This window comes from Mobula birostris, chromosome 6 (assembly GCF_030028105.1).
Source record: "Mobula birostris isolate sMobBir1 chromosome 6, sMobBir1.hap1, whole genome shotgun sequence".
Lineage (NCBI taxonomy): Eukaryota > Metazoa > Chordata > Chondrichthyes > Myliobatiformes > Myliobatidae > Mobula > Mobula birostris.
Window position 1 is genome coordinate 180,485,937 of NC_092375.1, and position 15,985 is coordinate 180,501,921.

A 15,985-nucleotide genomic window follows, 5' to 3' on the forward strand; every position below is an offset into this window, starting at 1 on the left:
AGCCCCTCCATACCAGACAGTGATGCAGCCTTTCAGAATGCTCTCCACAGTACAACTATAGAAATTTTTGAGTGTATTTGTTGACATACCAAATCTCTTCAAACTCCTTGTAAAGTATAGCCACTGTCTTGCCTTCTTTATAGCTGCATTGATATGTTGGGACCAGGTTAGATCCTCAGAGATCTTGACACCTAGGAACTTGAAGCTGCTCACTCTCTCCACTTCTGATCCCTCTATGAGGATTGGTATGTGTTCCTTCGTCATACCCCTCCTGAAGTCCACAATCAGCTCTCTCGTCTTACTGACGTTGAGTGCCAGGTTGTTACTGCGGTACCACTCCACTAGTTGGCATATCTGACTCTTGTACGCCCTCTCATCACCATCTAAGATTCTGCCAACAATGGTTGTATCGTCAGCAAATTTATAGATGGTATTTGAGCTATGTCTAGCCACACAGTCATGTGAATAGAGAGTAGAGCAGTGGGCTAAGCACACACCCCTGAGGAGCGCCGGCATTGATCGTCAGCAAGGAAGATATGTTTTCACCAATCTGCACAGACTGTGGTCTTCTGGTTAGGAAGTGGAGGATCCAATTGCAGAGGGAGGTACAGAGGCCCAGGTTCTGCAACTTCTCAATCAGGATTGTGGGAATGATGGTATTAAATGCTGAGCGATTGAACCCATGACCACAACTTCACTACTCTTTTTTTCTCTTTTTGCATTACTTATTTAATTTTTTTTAATGACAGGGTAGAAGCTGTCCTTGAGCTTGGTGGCACATACTTTCAGGCTTCTGTATCTTCTGCCTGATGGGAGAATAGAAAATGTTCAGGGTGGGTGGTGTCTTTGATGTGTTGGCTGCTTTACTGAGGAAGTGCCAAGTATTGACAGTGATGTGGACACAGCTCAGTACAACTTTGCAGTTTCTTGCAGTAATGGGTAGAACAGCTGCCATACCAATCCATGATGCATCCAGCTAGGGTGCTTTCTATGGTGGTTGGATAAAAATTGCTAAGGGACAAAGAGAATGTGCCAGATTTCTTAAGCCTCCGGAGGATGTAGAAGCATTGGTGAGCTTTCTTCGCAAAGGTAGAACGAAAGTTCAAGCTAAATTTATTATCAAAGTATCACCATATACAGTACAGCCCTGATTAATTTTATTGCAGGCATTAACAGTGAATACAACAGACACAGTAGAATCAATGAAAATAGCATAGTGGTTAACACAGTGCTTTGCAGTACCAGTGATCCGGGTTCAATTCCTAACCCGCTACCTGTACGGGGTTTGTACGTTCTTTCCATGACCGTGTGGGTTTTCACCAGATGTCCAGTTTCTTCCTCACAGTCCAAAGATGTACTGCTTGGTAGGTTAATTGATCATTGTAAACTGTCCTGTGGTCAGGATAGGATTAACTCCGGGGTTGCTGGGCAGCACAGCTCAAAGGGCCAGAAGGGCCTATTCTGCACTGTATCTCAATATATTTTTAAAAAAATCTGCCCCCAGCAGGATGGACAAACAATCAAGGTGCACAAGACAACAAATTGTGCAAATTTTAAAAGGAAAAAAAAATGATCAATAAATATTGAGAACATGAGATGAAGGGTCCTTGAAAGTGAGTCCGTGGGTTGTGGTAACATTTCAGAGATGGGGCAAGTGAAGTTATTCCCTCTGGTTCAAGAGCCTGATGGCTAAGGGGTAATAACTACTCTTGAACCTGGTGATGTGAGTCCTGAGGCTCTGGTACCTTCCTGATGGCAGCAGCAAGAAGAAAGCATGGCCCACATGGTGGGAGTTCTTGATGGATGCTTCCTTCCTGTGACCGTGCTCCGTGTAGACCAAGACAGGTGATGTTCACTTCTAGGAGCTTGAAGATCTCAACCCTTTGAACATCAGCATCTGCGGACGGAATGGAGGAGGCACTCCACAAACAGACCACCTTCTCGTGGTTTCTCCAATGTTTATGACAAATGTAGAATTTGCACTGCTTTGGTAAATCAAAGATTCCACCCGCCCCCAAACATTCCCTCTTCTCCCTGCTCCCTTTGGGCAGAAGATACAAAGTCTGAAAGCACCAGTCTCAATGACGGCTTTTGTCTTATTATTAAGACTATTGAATGGTTCCCTGGTGTGATAAGGTGAACTCTTGACCTCACAATCTTATCTCCTTGTGGCTTTGCGCCTGATCTCCTGCACTGCATTTTATCTGTATTACACCATAGGACATAGGAGCAGAATTAGGCCATTTGGCCCATTGAGTCTGCTTCACCATTTCATCATGGCTGATCCAACTTTCCTCTCTACCCCAGTCTCCTGCCTTCTCCCCATATTTCTTCATGACCTGACTAATCAAGAATCTATCAACTTCTGTCTTAAATATACATAAAGACTTGGCCTCCACAGCTGCCTGTGGCAAAGAATTCCACAGATTCACCATCTCTGGCTAAAGAAGTTCCTCCTCATCTCCGTTCTAAAAGGATGCCCTTCTATTTTGAGGCTGTGTCCTCTGGTCCTCGACTCTCCCACCATAGGAAACATCCTTTCCACATCCACTCTATCAAGGTTTCAACGAAGCCACCCCTCATTCTTCTGAATTCCAGTGACTACAGGCCCAGAGCCATCAAACACTTTTCTTATGACTAGCCGTTTAATCCCAGAATCATTTTCGTGAACCTTCTTTGAGCCCTCTCCAATTTCAGCACGTCCTTAAGCTAAGGGATCCAAAACTGCTCACAATACTCCGAGGCCTCATCACTGCTTTATAAAGTCTCAACATTACATCCTTGCTTTTATATTCTAGTCCTCTTGAAATGAATGTTGAAAATTAACCTTCAGGGAATCCTGCACAAGGAATCCCAAGTCCCTTTACGCCTCATATTTTTTGTATTTTCTGTCCATTATTGCAACACTTAATACTGGACTCTCATTGTTTTACCTTGTACTACCTTGATGTGCTGTTGTAATAATTGATCCATACAGATGAAACGCAAGACAAGTTTTCCCCAGAGTCCTAGACTTCACGGGAAATGTCTCCACCTGCAACAGCTTTAATTCTGGGTCTCAGAGTTGAGGAATCAGTAGGTAACACTGTTACATATCAACAAGGCTGAGAACTTAGTGGGTGTCATGTTTAGAGAGGTCATAATGCTGTAGTTTTAAGAGTGAGTGAGCGCCGGGCGGGAGGAGCGGCTGATAGATAGACTATCAATAATGAGTCCCTGAGATCATACCTTCCCCCAAACAGATGTTCCACTTTTGATATTGGTGGGGGTGTCGATTCCTCAGTGGAGTACGCTGGGCCAGGGTGTGACGCCACCAGTGGCTTAGCTGAACAGAAAGGAAAGAAGAAAACTGACAGAACGACAGTGGTTGTGGTGAAACCTATAAGCATTTCAGTGGTTGTAGATGTGACTTGAGGACATTTTGCTAGGGTCAAGGATGTCAATAGTCAACAGCTGTAAAACAGTTTGAAAGGGAATGGTAAACAGACTGAAGTTATGGCCTAAATCAGTACCAAGTGTGTAACTACTATAGAATGAGATTAGAAACTAAGAAATTGTTAAAGGGCAGAAGCCTTAAAGGTAGTAACCTCTAGATTACTGTGTTTAAGGTAGTGACAGTGTTATTTGTCCAGAATAGGAAAATACAAAAGATGATTGTGTTGCTGGAAGGATGGTGAAGGAGGGAATGCTTTAGATTTCTGCGGAATTCAGACTGTTTCTGTTGCAAATGGCGAACAGGTTCACCGTGAATGGGACCAATATCATCACAAAAGGTCTTGCTATTTCTAATGGGGAGGGTTTAAAAAGGGAGAAAAACTAAGTTGGAAATGAAGGATAGGGGTGGTTTGAGCAAGTGATTGTTTAGGAAAGCAAAGATGGAAACGTAACTTGACCATGGAACGAGCAAAGCAGTCAAGTATAAGAGAGATCAGCAACTGAAATTAGAGGGAGGGGAAGTACTGAGATAAAGGGGGGAAAAAGGCGAAAGAAGAACAGTTCACACTAGATAAAATCAATGTAAGAGTTTTACTGGAGTAATTGAAAATGGAAATAATCAAGGTTATTTTGTGTATGTATTGTATATGAGTTGTATATTTTGGTAAATCAGTGAAGTTAAGGCACAGGTAGCTATGTGAGATGATGATGTGGCAGTAACTGAAATGTGTTTCAAGAACAAAGTGTTCCCAGAAGGTCAGAGAAGGAAAGTAAGATCAAAAATAATCTATTTAATTAGATCTAACAAACAGTAGAGGGAGCAATGTACTGTTGAGTAAATCAGAATCAGGTTTAATAACACTGGTATGTGTTGTGAAATTTCTTATTCTATAGGCTGGGCAAGGGAGGAAATAAGGTGGAGTAAGAATGCGACAAAATTACAGAAGCTCAAAGTGTATGGTAGTTATAATGGAGACTTAGTTACAGTTCTACAGGGAATCTGGCTCTTTGGCCTGTCCATTCTGACCAAGTTGCCTTCCAGAGCTAAATTAGTCAATTGATTTATTATTGTTACGTTTACCATGGTACAATGAAAAATTTGTTTTGAGTACCGTCCAAATAGATCTGTTTTTTACAACAGCGCATTGAAGGTAAAAAGTAAGAATGCAGAATAGGGTGCTGTGCAGGTAGACAGAAGGGTGAAAGGTCACAACAAGGTAGATTGAGAAATCAAAAGTCCATCTTACCATACTAGGGAAACCGTATCTTATAACAGTGAGGTAGAAGCTAGCCTTCAGCCTACTGGTTAATGCTTGCAGCCTTTAATATCTTCTGCCCATGCTAGTCCTATTTGCCTGCATTTGGTCTTCATCCTTCTAAAACATTTTTATCCATCTGTCTGAGCATTGTAATTGTATCCACGTCTGCCACTCCCACTCCCTCTGGCAGCTCGCTCCATTTAGCCCCTGAACTTAATATGGAAAAACTTGCCCCAGATCCCCTTTGAAGCTTTCCCCACTCACATTAAGCCTATGCCCTCTCTTTAGATTAACCTACCTTGAGAAATGGATTCTGATCATGCATCTTATCTGTTTCCTTTGTGGTTCTGCCTACCTCTATAAAGTCAACCTCCAGCCTCCATTGCTCCAGGGATGAAAGTCTCAGCCTGTCCAGTCTCTCTGACAGCAGTGTAGTGCAATAGATAAAATTACACCAGTACTGTGCAAACGTCTTAGGTACTCCATCTCTTTTCAGAATCAGGTTTAATATCACTGGCATATGTAGTGAAATTTGTTAACTTTGCAGCAGCAGTACAATGCAATACATGATAATACGGGAAAAAAGTGTGAGTTACAGTTAGTATATGTACACTTGCAGACTTCTATATCTACTCATGTCCCTTCTAAGCCTCTCTGTTGTACAATACTCTCCAATGCCCTGCCATTCCTGCCCTGGTTTAACTAATTAAAATGTAGCACTTTGCATCTGTCTGAGTTGCCATTCCTTGGGGCACTTTCCCGGTTCATCTTGATCCTGTTTTCATCTTAAATAACCTTATTCACTGTCCACTTACCATCAATTTTGGTGTCATCTGCAAGCTTACTAACTGTGCCGCCTATATTCTATTCAAACTGTTAATATACAGTATATGCCCAATACAGCAAGTCATAGGCCTCCAATGCGGAATAAATCTCTCCACAACCATCGTCAGGCTTATTTCATGAAGCAATCTTGTCTCCAGTAGATGACCTCATCCTGGATCCCATAAAGCAATCTTGTCTCCAGTAGATGAGCTCATCCTGGATCCCATGTGATTTAACCTTCCAGACCAGCCTACCGTGCATGATCTTGTCAATTCAATCCTTTTGGTCACTTCTTCAAAATAACTCGATCAAATTCATGAGTTGATTTCCCATGCACAAAACCATGCTGACTGTACTAATCAGTTCTTGCCTTTCCAAATGCAGGTAGATCCTGCTTCTCCAAATCCCATCCGGTAACTTTTGCACCACTGATAAGCGTACAGAGTCCTGGCTTGTTCTTACACCTCTTCTTATGGTATTTCATCCATGGTTAATGTTTTTACCTATATCTCTGCCAGGGCACCAGCAATTCTTTTCCCTAGCTTCCCACAAACCCCTAGGGTACAATTGATGAGGCCCTGGGGATTTAGCCACCAATATATGCTTTAAGATTGCTGGCACATTCTTTTCATAATGTGGATATGTTTCAAAACATCACTGTTCTCTTTATTTACACATAAACTGCCACTTTGATCCTTCAGGGATCTTATTCACTCACTAGTCAACCTTTTGCTCTCTGTATGCTTATAAAATTGCTTGAGATTCTTGTTTGCCAAAGCTATATCATGTTCTCTTTTTGCCTGTCTGATTTCCCTCTTAAGTGTACTCCTGCATTCCTTGTACTCAAGCAGTTCCCTTGATTCCAACTGCCTATACCTGCCACATTCTTAGTAATTTTTCTTGACTAAAGCCTCAATATCTCTCATCTATCAGGGCTCTCTAATCATGTCAAACTTGCCCTTTACTCTAACTGACCCTCCTATTTGCTACACATCCCTTTTACCTGCAAACAAGTTTACTGAATCCACTTCAGAAAGTTACTGTCTAATACCATCAAAATTTACCTTGCCCCCAATCTTGTGCTTTAATTTGTGGAGCAGTCTATCTTTTCCAATAACTATTTTAAAATTAATGGATCTCGGGTTTTTGATTGTGGACTTCAGGAAAGGTAAGACAAAGGAACACATACCAATCCTCATAGAGGGATCAGAAGTGGAGAAAGTAAGCAGTTTCAAGTTCCTGGGTGTCAAAATGAGGATCTAACCTGGTTCCAACATGTTGATGCAGTTATAAAGAAGGCAAGACAGCGAATATACTTCATTAGGAGTTTGAAGAGATTTGGTATGTCAACAGATACATTCAAAAACTTCTATAGATGTTCTGACAGGCTGCATCACTGTCTGGTATGGTCGGGGGGTGGTGTGGGCTACTGCACAGGACTGAAAGAAGCTGTAGAGGGTTGTAAATTTAGTCGACTCCATCCTGGGTACTAGCCTACAAAGTACCCAGGACATCTTCCAGGAGCAGTGTCTCAGAAAGGCAATGTCCATTATCAAGGACCTCCAGCACCCAGGGCATGCCCTTTTCTCACTTACCATCAGGTCGGAGGTACAGAAGCCTGAAGGCACACATCCAGCGATTCAGGAACAGCTTCTTCCCCTCTGCCATCTGATTCCTAAATGGACATTGAACCTGTGAACACTACCTCACTTTTTTAATATATATTCTGTTTTTTGCACGATTTTTAATCTATTCAATATGTGTACTCTATAAGTGATTTATTTATTTATTATTGTTTTTTTCCTCTTCTACATTATGTATTGCATTGAACTGCTGCTGCTAAGTTAACAAATTTCACGACACATGCCGGTGATAATAAACCTGATTCTGATTCTGGTCCTAAAGTGCTTCCCCACTTACACTTCAGTCACTTAACCATGTGTTTTTGACCATTAGAAAGTCAAATGTTGCCCCTACTCTTAACATCGTAAACCAGCGGGTTGTTGTTATGTCTCCCGTCGCTGTGCAAATGGGGGATGCCTCCCGCTCCCTTACCAGGGAGGGAGAGAACCTTTGGTTTGTCGATTGTCAGATGAAATGTGAAGCTTTTGGGGTAACTTTGGTCTGTGTGTTTGCTATTGCTTAGCACGCGCTTGGGCGCGGTGATGGTACCGATGTGTGTGTTTTTTTTTGCTGGTGTGGGGGGGGGGATCGTTGCTCGCTGCCGCTTATGCGTGGGAGAGGGGAGCTGGGGGGGATGACTTTGGGGTTCTCATGCTTAACTGTCATTCATTCTTTGGGGCAATCTGTTTTCGTGGATGTTTGCAAAGAAAAAGCATTTGAGGATGTATATTGTATACATTTCTCTGATATTAAATTTGACCTTTTGAACCTTTGAACCTACTCTAGTTGGACATCAACATATTTTTGAGAAACCTTCCCCAGACTCACTTAACAAATTCTACCCCATCCAACGCCTTGGCACTATGGCAGTACCTATGTCCTTTTGCAAGAAGACATTATTTCCACAGTAATGGTGAAGGAGGAGATAGTTGAGATGTAGGATATTTAAAACTGTATGACATGGAGAATTTAGAATTTTAAGTTAAAAATGTGTTTAAACAAATTGAGAGGATAGTTTGATAGGCAAGTCGAGAGTTGATAAGGAGAATGCATTTGATGTCATGTAAATGAATTTTGAGAGGCTTTTGATTTCGTGCCACATAACAGGTTCACCAGCATGTGGCATGAAAGGATAGAGGGCGTGGATGAGAAATTGACTAAGTGGAGATCAGAGGACCTTGGTGAATTAATGTTTATGTTGGACTGGCAGAAGATAATTCTCCCTGGATCAGAGTTGGGGCAATCATTTTCTTTTTATCTATATTAATTGCCTAGACATCGGGCGGAGGGGGTGCAGGGTGCTTTTTACAGTTTCTAAATTTATAGATGACACAAAAGAGTATTCGGTGAAATGGTCATATATTGCAGTTAGGTAAACAGGCTAGTGAAATCAACAGACGTTTAATGCTGTGAAATGCAAGGTGATACATTTTGGTTTTAAGAATGTGTAGAGGCAACTAGAGTAAAAGATACTGTTCTGAAAGGGGTACAGGAGCAGAAGGATCTGTAGGTATGTGTGCATGAATGGTAGAAAGAATCAGGACAAGTTGAGGAAGCAGTTTGGAAGGTGTATGAAAATCTGGGCTTTTTCAGTACGGGCAGAAGGTATTAAAGTAGGGAGGGTAGGCTGAACCCTGCTGAAACACTGGCCAGGCCTAAATTGAAATATTGTGTTCAATTTTGGTTGCCATTTTGTTGAAAGATGTGAAGGCATTGGAGGGGATCCAGGGGGGAAAAATCAAAATGGTTCCTGAGTTTGGGGACTTAATTATAAGAATAGAGGTTAGTACGGTTTACTTTGCAGAAGACGGTAAAGGGGAAATTTGATGGAAGAATATAAAGTGATGAGGTGTCTGGACAGAGTGGATTATGGGGGCTGTTCCCATTGTGATACAGAAATACAATAAAGTGAAAGATTATTAACAGCAAAAAGATTAGAAAAATAGAAGGCTATGCAGTAGGGTAACGCGAGGCAGTTTCAGGAGTAGGTTATGTGGTCGGCACAGCATTGTGGGCCAAAGAGCCTGTAATGTGCTGTAGATTTCTATGATTCTGAGAAGATATCTACAACAGGTGGAATGTGAGGCAGTTTGTAGCTTCCAAGAGGAAACTTCAAATTCCAGTTTAATTGCCATTCAACAATACGAGAATACCGATGAATACAGCCAAGCAAAACTGCATTCCTCCGGGGCCAAGGTGTAAATCACGGTACCCGCAGTCACACTGAGTACCAAGCATAAATAGCACATATAAAATAACAAGTGGACATAGAATCACACAAAAAATATATAGCCCAAGTCCCTGAGTGACATGTCCTGTAAACAGATAATGCATGGGTGTTATCAGCAAGAACAAGCAGCTCTCAGCGGTCTGCAGACAAACCCACACGCACACGTATTCCACAGGAATACTGCAGATGCTGGAAATTCAAGCAACACACATCAAAGTTGCTGGTGAACACAGCAGGCCAGGCAGCATCTCTAGGAAGAGGTACAGTCGACGTTTCAGGCCGAGACCCTTCATCAGGACTAACTGAAGGAAGAGTTAGTAAGAGCAGCCTTGAACTCCAGGCTGGATCTTCATGTGCTGCTATTGTGACTCCCGTCTCCCCTTCCCCCACCAATACTCTGCAATCCCGTCTCCCTCAGATCCCATTGTCAGCTCCTGGGTCCTCAGAGGCTCCATCTTCCTCTCACCTCAACCCTCCCCTCTCCACTGCCACCCCCAGCCTCCCCCCTCCCCCCTCTGATCCCAGCTGTCATCCGTGCCAGGTCTTTACCATCCCCTCCGACCTTCAACTGTCGGAGGCAGAACGCTCTGTCCTCAGTAAGGGCCTCACCTTTGTCCCCCTTCGCCCTCTTACTAACTCTTCCTTCAGTTAGTTCTGACGAAGGATCTCGGCCTGAAACGTCGACTGTACCTCTTCCTAGAGATGCTGCCTGACCTGCTGCATTCACCAGCAACTTTGATGTGTGTTGCGCACAGGTATTCTAGCTTGTCTTCCACTGAGTGACCACTGGATGGCAGCGCCAACAGGAGGGGCAGTCCGCAACCAGGGTTGGCAACTTTCTCACTCCCAAATAAGGGACAAAGGGTGCAGTCAAATACGGGACACTTGTGTTTACCCTGAGAAAGACTACCATGACCGTGAAGCCTTGCGCAGGCACCTGTGTGCGCATTCGTGACGTGCGTGTACGTGCTGATTTTTTTTCTACAAATTGGTTTTGGCTTAATCTTCCCGATTCTGCTTTTACTATATGTTAGTGTTATTTTAGGTTTTATGTGTTATTTGGTATGATTTGGTAGGTTATTTTTTGGGTCTGGGAACGCTCAAGAATTTTTCCTATTTAAGTTAATGGTAATTTACATACCTTGGCTCCACCATCACGGACAGCCTCTCCCTAGACCCTGAGATCAATAGACGGATCGGACGAGCAGCCTCAACATTCGCCAGGCTGACGAAGAGAGTCTGGGAGAACAGAAAGCTGACGACGCACACCAAAGTTGCAGTCTACAGGGCCTGCATCCTCAGCACACTGCTTTACGGCAGCGAGACCTGGAGCCTCTGCTACAGACAATAGCGGCGTCTCAACGCCTTCCACCTTCGCAGCCTGAGACGCATCCTGGACATCACGTGGACTGACCGAGTCACCAACAATGAGGTCCTGGCCCGCGCCCAGATACCCAAACTCTTCACCCTGCTCCAACAACGCCGTCTCCGGCTGGCTGGGCCACGTACACCGCATGTCAGACGGGAGGATCCCAAAAGACCTGCTGTACGGGGAACTGGCCTTCGGCAAGAGAGCACAAGGGCGGCCCCATCTTCGTTTCAAAGACGTTTGCAAGAGAGACATGATGTCACTGAAAATGAACGTCGAGAGGTGGGAAGACATCGTAAGCGATCGCTGTCACTGGAGGCTGGAACTACACAGAGGTCTAAAAAGAGGAGAAGAGAAGCTGAGGCTTGCTGCTGAAGAAAAACGCACTCATTGGAAAAACAGCACCAAGACAACACTGGAGGACGGCGCCTTCAAGTGCAGTCGATGCAGCTGAGACTGTCACTCCTGTGTGGGACTCTACAACCACAACAGGCGCTGCTGTAAGACAGACTGAAGCAAGACTTTCCAGGCGCAGATCCATGGTCTCGCGAGACTAACGGATGCCACCAACCACCAATTGCTTCTTCGCTTTACGCCATTTCGGCTTACAAATGGTTTCATAGGTACGCTGTACCTTAGCGGGAGAAATATGGGACAAGGGCGGTCTTGTATGGGACAAACCAATTAGCCCAATATACAGGATGCCCCTAATACGGGACAGTTGGCAACCCTATCCGCAACCCAACATGGATGTCACACCATACCGCCTCTGGTGTCTCCTGTCCTGGACATCCGCAGCAGGCAAGCCCCTGGCTTGAGGCCTAGTCCTCGCTACAAGCGGACTCACACACTTCCCCTGCCATCTGTCTCGCCAATGAACAAGGAATAAGCAGCTTGCTGATGGGGTAGACCTGCAGAACTTGAAGTTCTTAATGTCCAGCATTATCTGTGATCATAAAAAAGATGTCTCAGATCGACAAAAACACCCTTGTTTGGCCCCCAAAGTGCTGGAAGAACTCATCAGGTCAGGCAGCGTCTAAGGGTCGACGTTTCAGGCTGAGACGCTCCAAGTGGACGAAAAGGGCAGAATAAGAAGGTGGGGGTGGGGGTACAAGCTGGAAGGTGACAGGTGAAGCCAGCTGAGGATGAAGGTAGATGAGTGGAGGGAGGGTATTGAAGTGTGAAGCTGGAAGGTGATAAGTGTGAGAAGTAAAAGGGCTGGAGAAAAAGCATCTGATAGAAGATGGTGGACCAAGGGAGAAAGGGAAGGAGGCACCTGAAGCAGGTGAGGAGAAAAGAGATAAGAGGGGAACCAGAATGGGGAATGGAAGAAAGGAGAAGGGGCGAAAGGGAGAAATTACTAGAAGTTAGAGAAATCGATGTTCATGCTGTCAGGTTGGAGGCTGATCAGATAGGACGTGAGGTGTTGCTTCTCCAACCTGTGAGTGATACTATTGTGGCAGCAGAGGAGGTCATGGACTGTCCTGTCAGAATGGGAATGGGAATAGGAATTGAAATGTTTGGCCACATGGAAATCATCCTCGTGGCAGACAGAGCAAAGGAGCTCAGCCTTGCTTCCCTGTTGGGTTTTTGATGACTTGAACAGATGCAAAGGTAAGCAGGAAAGCAAATGGTGAGGAGGCTACATAGTGTCTGCAAAAGGTTATGAACAAGGCAGAGTGGGTGGGCAAAAAAATGGAAAAGCCTATGGGAAGATGAGGTTGTCCATATTCTGATTGCAACCTCAATTCTTCGTTTGAGTCTGTCCAGATAACCTTTTAACTGCTTGCTTAACAAGAATCTGTCTTCATCTATCTGAAAACTATTGAAGACTGCTTCTTACCAGTCCTTTGAGAAAGAGAGTTTCAAAGACTCCTGACCATGGGCAGTAAATAAAAATTCCCCTCATCTCTGTTTTAAATGGAGATCCCCTTAATTTTAAACTAATTGCTTTATGTACACAATCTGTATGCGAGTCTTTGCAAATCTTGCACAAGGACATCGAGATATACCCACATCTGAATTCTCAATTTGGATAATATGTTTCAAATTTTTCATGCCAAGGTAGAGAATTTTGCATTTTCCTTCATTCTCTGTTTGTGAGAGCTTTCCCTATTGCCTTGGCCTATCTGCTTGCAAATCAACATTTGTGGAGAGAGAGGAGCAATGAATAAGGGATTGGTTGCCTGAAATAGTTAAATTCAGTGAGATCCAAAGTGCCTCAATGTACCCAGACATAAAATGAGATGCCACTTACTGAGTTTATATTGTGCTTCATTTGAGTAACGACATCAAACTGTGAATGTGATGGAGAAATAAAATAACAAGAGACTGAAAGTTCAGAATTATCTTTCCACTTTCACATGGTTTGTATCTTATCTTTTCTTTCCTTTCATTTCTTGACTGCCCTATCTGCAGCTTGTGGGAGGAGATGCAGAGGCTGGTTAGTTTCTGTATCCAACAGAAGCCCTCTGTCTCCCACACTATTTTGACAACACTGCTTCCTATGCTCCCTTTCTTAGAGTTTCTCCATCTCCATTTCTATTCTGCTATGAGAATTTCCAGATTTTAGGATATCTATTTTTCTTAACGATGGCATAGTTGTAAGGACTTTCAAATAAATCTACCCCCTTTTTTCTACACTTAATGCTCTCACCTTCTCTCTCCCAGCCAGAGCATTGTGTTACCCTTATCTTTGTTTTCAACTCCCAGTCTTTATGTTTAACAGATCTTAACTTCTGTCATATCCAACATATTTGATCACCTGACATCTAGTTCCCTCCTATCCCCCTTTTAACACACCAGAAAGAACATTCCCTCCATGATTTTCTTGTCCACCCATCCAGCTACTTCCATTCTCACAGTACTTCCCTATGCAACTGCAGGAGAAGCAATATCTGCCATTTTTCTTCTATCTTTTTCTTCACCCAGTGGCCCCAAGGGCCCTTCCAGATAAAGCAACAATTCACTGCACTTCCAATTCAGTGTGTTGTGTTTGCTGCTCATATTGTACCAAATTCACCAGTGTAGATGATACCACACAGTGAGCAATACATGATCGAGTCCCACTTTCATTCTGCCGTCTCTACCTCTGGCAAAGACATCCATTGCAAGTTTGGGAATAATCCCCCAGCCCACCCCCATGCTACATCTGTGTATGTTGAAGCTGTTGGAACTTAGTTTGCATTGAACAATTTCAAGTAACTATTCCAAACTTTTTCTGCCTCATTCTACTGATGTAGTGATACTGTTCTTTTTTCAATGTGTTCTGTTTATTTTCTCTCCAACTGGTGATTTTTAAAATAATTGTCACCCAGCTACTTAATCTGCACCCTGTAACAGACATCCTGCTCTTCTCTTCAGCATTATACCTCCTCCATTTTAATCTGGTTTGTTTTTCACTTTCTCAGTCCAGTTGAAGGGCTCTTGGGTTTCAGCCACCACCGATCTTACCTGATGTTTGAACCTTTTTCTTTTTATTTATAAATTATAGTCTCTTAAAGTGACCAAATCTTCTCATCTAACACAGTGTGCAAAATGTGAAGTAGAAAGAATTTCTTGTCACAAAGTTCAGGTACATTCATTCTTTACATTAGACTCTGAATGAATGTGTAACTCCGAATGAAAGCTTGCACTCAGAGTGCTGGTGCAGGCTTTCAACCTGAAATGTGAAAGCTCCTTTCCACAGATGCTCCTTAACCTGCTGAGTTTTTCCAGCGGATTGTTTCTTGCTTCTGATTCCAGCAATCGGAAGGCTCTTGAATTTCCATTCGTATTCAATATAACATCCCAACTCCTTTACTCAATACATTGATTTATGGAGGCCAGTGTGCCAAAAGGTCTCTTTATAACCCTATCTACATGTGGTGCCACTTGAAGAAATTATGGATCTGTATTCCCAGATTCCTGTTCTTCCACACTCTTCAGTGCTCCACAGTTCACTCTGTATGTCCTATGTATGTATGTGCTTATTCTCTGAAAGTGCAACACCTCACACTTGTCTGCATTAAATTCCATCTGCCATTTTTCCAGCTGGTCCCGATCCCGCTGCAAGCTTTGATGATCTTCCTTGCTATCCACTACACTCCCAGTTTTGGTGCCATCCGCAAATTTTCTGATCCCGTTTACCACATTATCACCTAAATCATTAATACGAATGATAAGCAACAACGTACCTTGCAAAGATCCTTGCAACTCATGACTAATCACAGGCCTCCAGTCAAAATGATGACCATCTGCTACTACTCTCTGAATTTTCCCCATAAGGTCATGTTGGATCCAATTTCACTACTTCATCCTGAATGCCAAGCGACTGAACCTTCTAGGCCAGCCTCCCATGTGGAACTTTGTCAAATGCCTTGCTAAAATCCATTTAGACAACATCTACCATCTTTCCTTCATTTCCTCCTTGGTAACCCCCTCAAAAAATTCTATAGGTTTGGTGAGACACGATCCATCACATACAAAGCCATGTTGACTAAGCCTTTATCAAGTCCTGTCTAACCAATGACTTGTATATCTTGTTTCTTACCGTGCCTTCCAATAATTTACCCATGACTGATGTTAGGCTCATCAATCTATAATTTTCTGGCTTATTCTTAGAGCTCTTTCTTGAACTACAGAACTACATTGCCTTTTGTCCAATCCTCCGGCACCTCACCTGCGGCTACAGACATTTTTAATATCTCTGACAGGGCCCCCTTCAATTTTTGCACTGGCTTCCCATAGCATCCAATAATATGTATTATACCTGTGCAGGAGTGACATTGCAGCCAGATTGAATATTGATCGAATGTTTAACTAGTTCTGCAGCAGAAGAAACTACGAAAGATGATTCATTCCACACATAATGACATCAATGAGAGGGTGATCTCTTGCATCTTTGACAAAGAATTATGTTTGCTGTGATTGTCGTTCATTACGCCCCCAATCTTTTGTCACATGCAAATTTGCTGACCCAGTTAATCGCATTCACTATCATCCAACCCATCAATATACTGTAGATGACAAAGAATAACAGACTCAGCAAGGGAATTTGAGAAACAGACAAGAAGTGTGGCTGGTAATTGAAAGGTTGACTCTGTTGCTTGTGATGGATACAGCGGACCAAGAGTTTCAATGTCAAAGAGATTTCCAATGAGTGCAAGGCAGCCTTTATCTTGAGAGCGGGGGTTCCAAACCTGGGTTCCGCAGACCCTTTGCTTAATGGTATTGGTCCATGGCATTAAAAAAAAAGGTTGGGAG

The 15,985-nt window shown here is 43.3% G+C and overlaps 1 protein-coding gene across 2 annotated transcripts in view; it reads left to right on the top strand.

The window, feature by feature from the left end:
- tank (TRAF family member-associated NFKB activator) overlaps positions 1 to 15,985 on the top strand; it is a 106,262-nt gene that overhangs the window by 31,686 nt on the left and 58,591 nt on the right. The window lies entirely within an intron of this gene.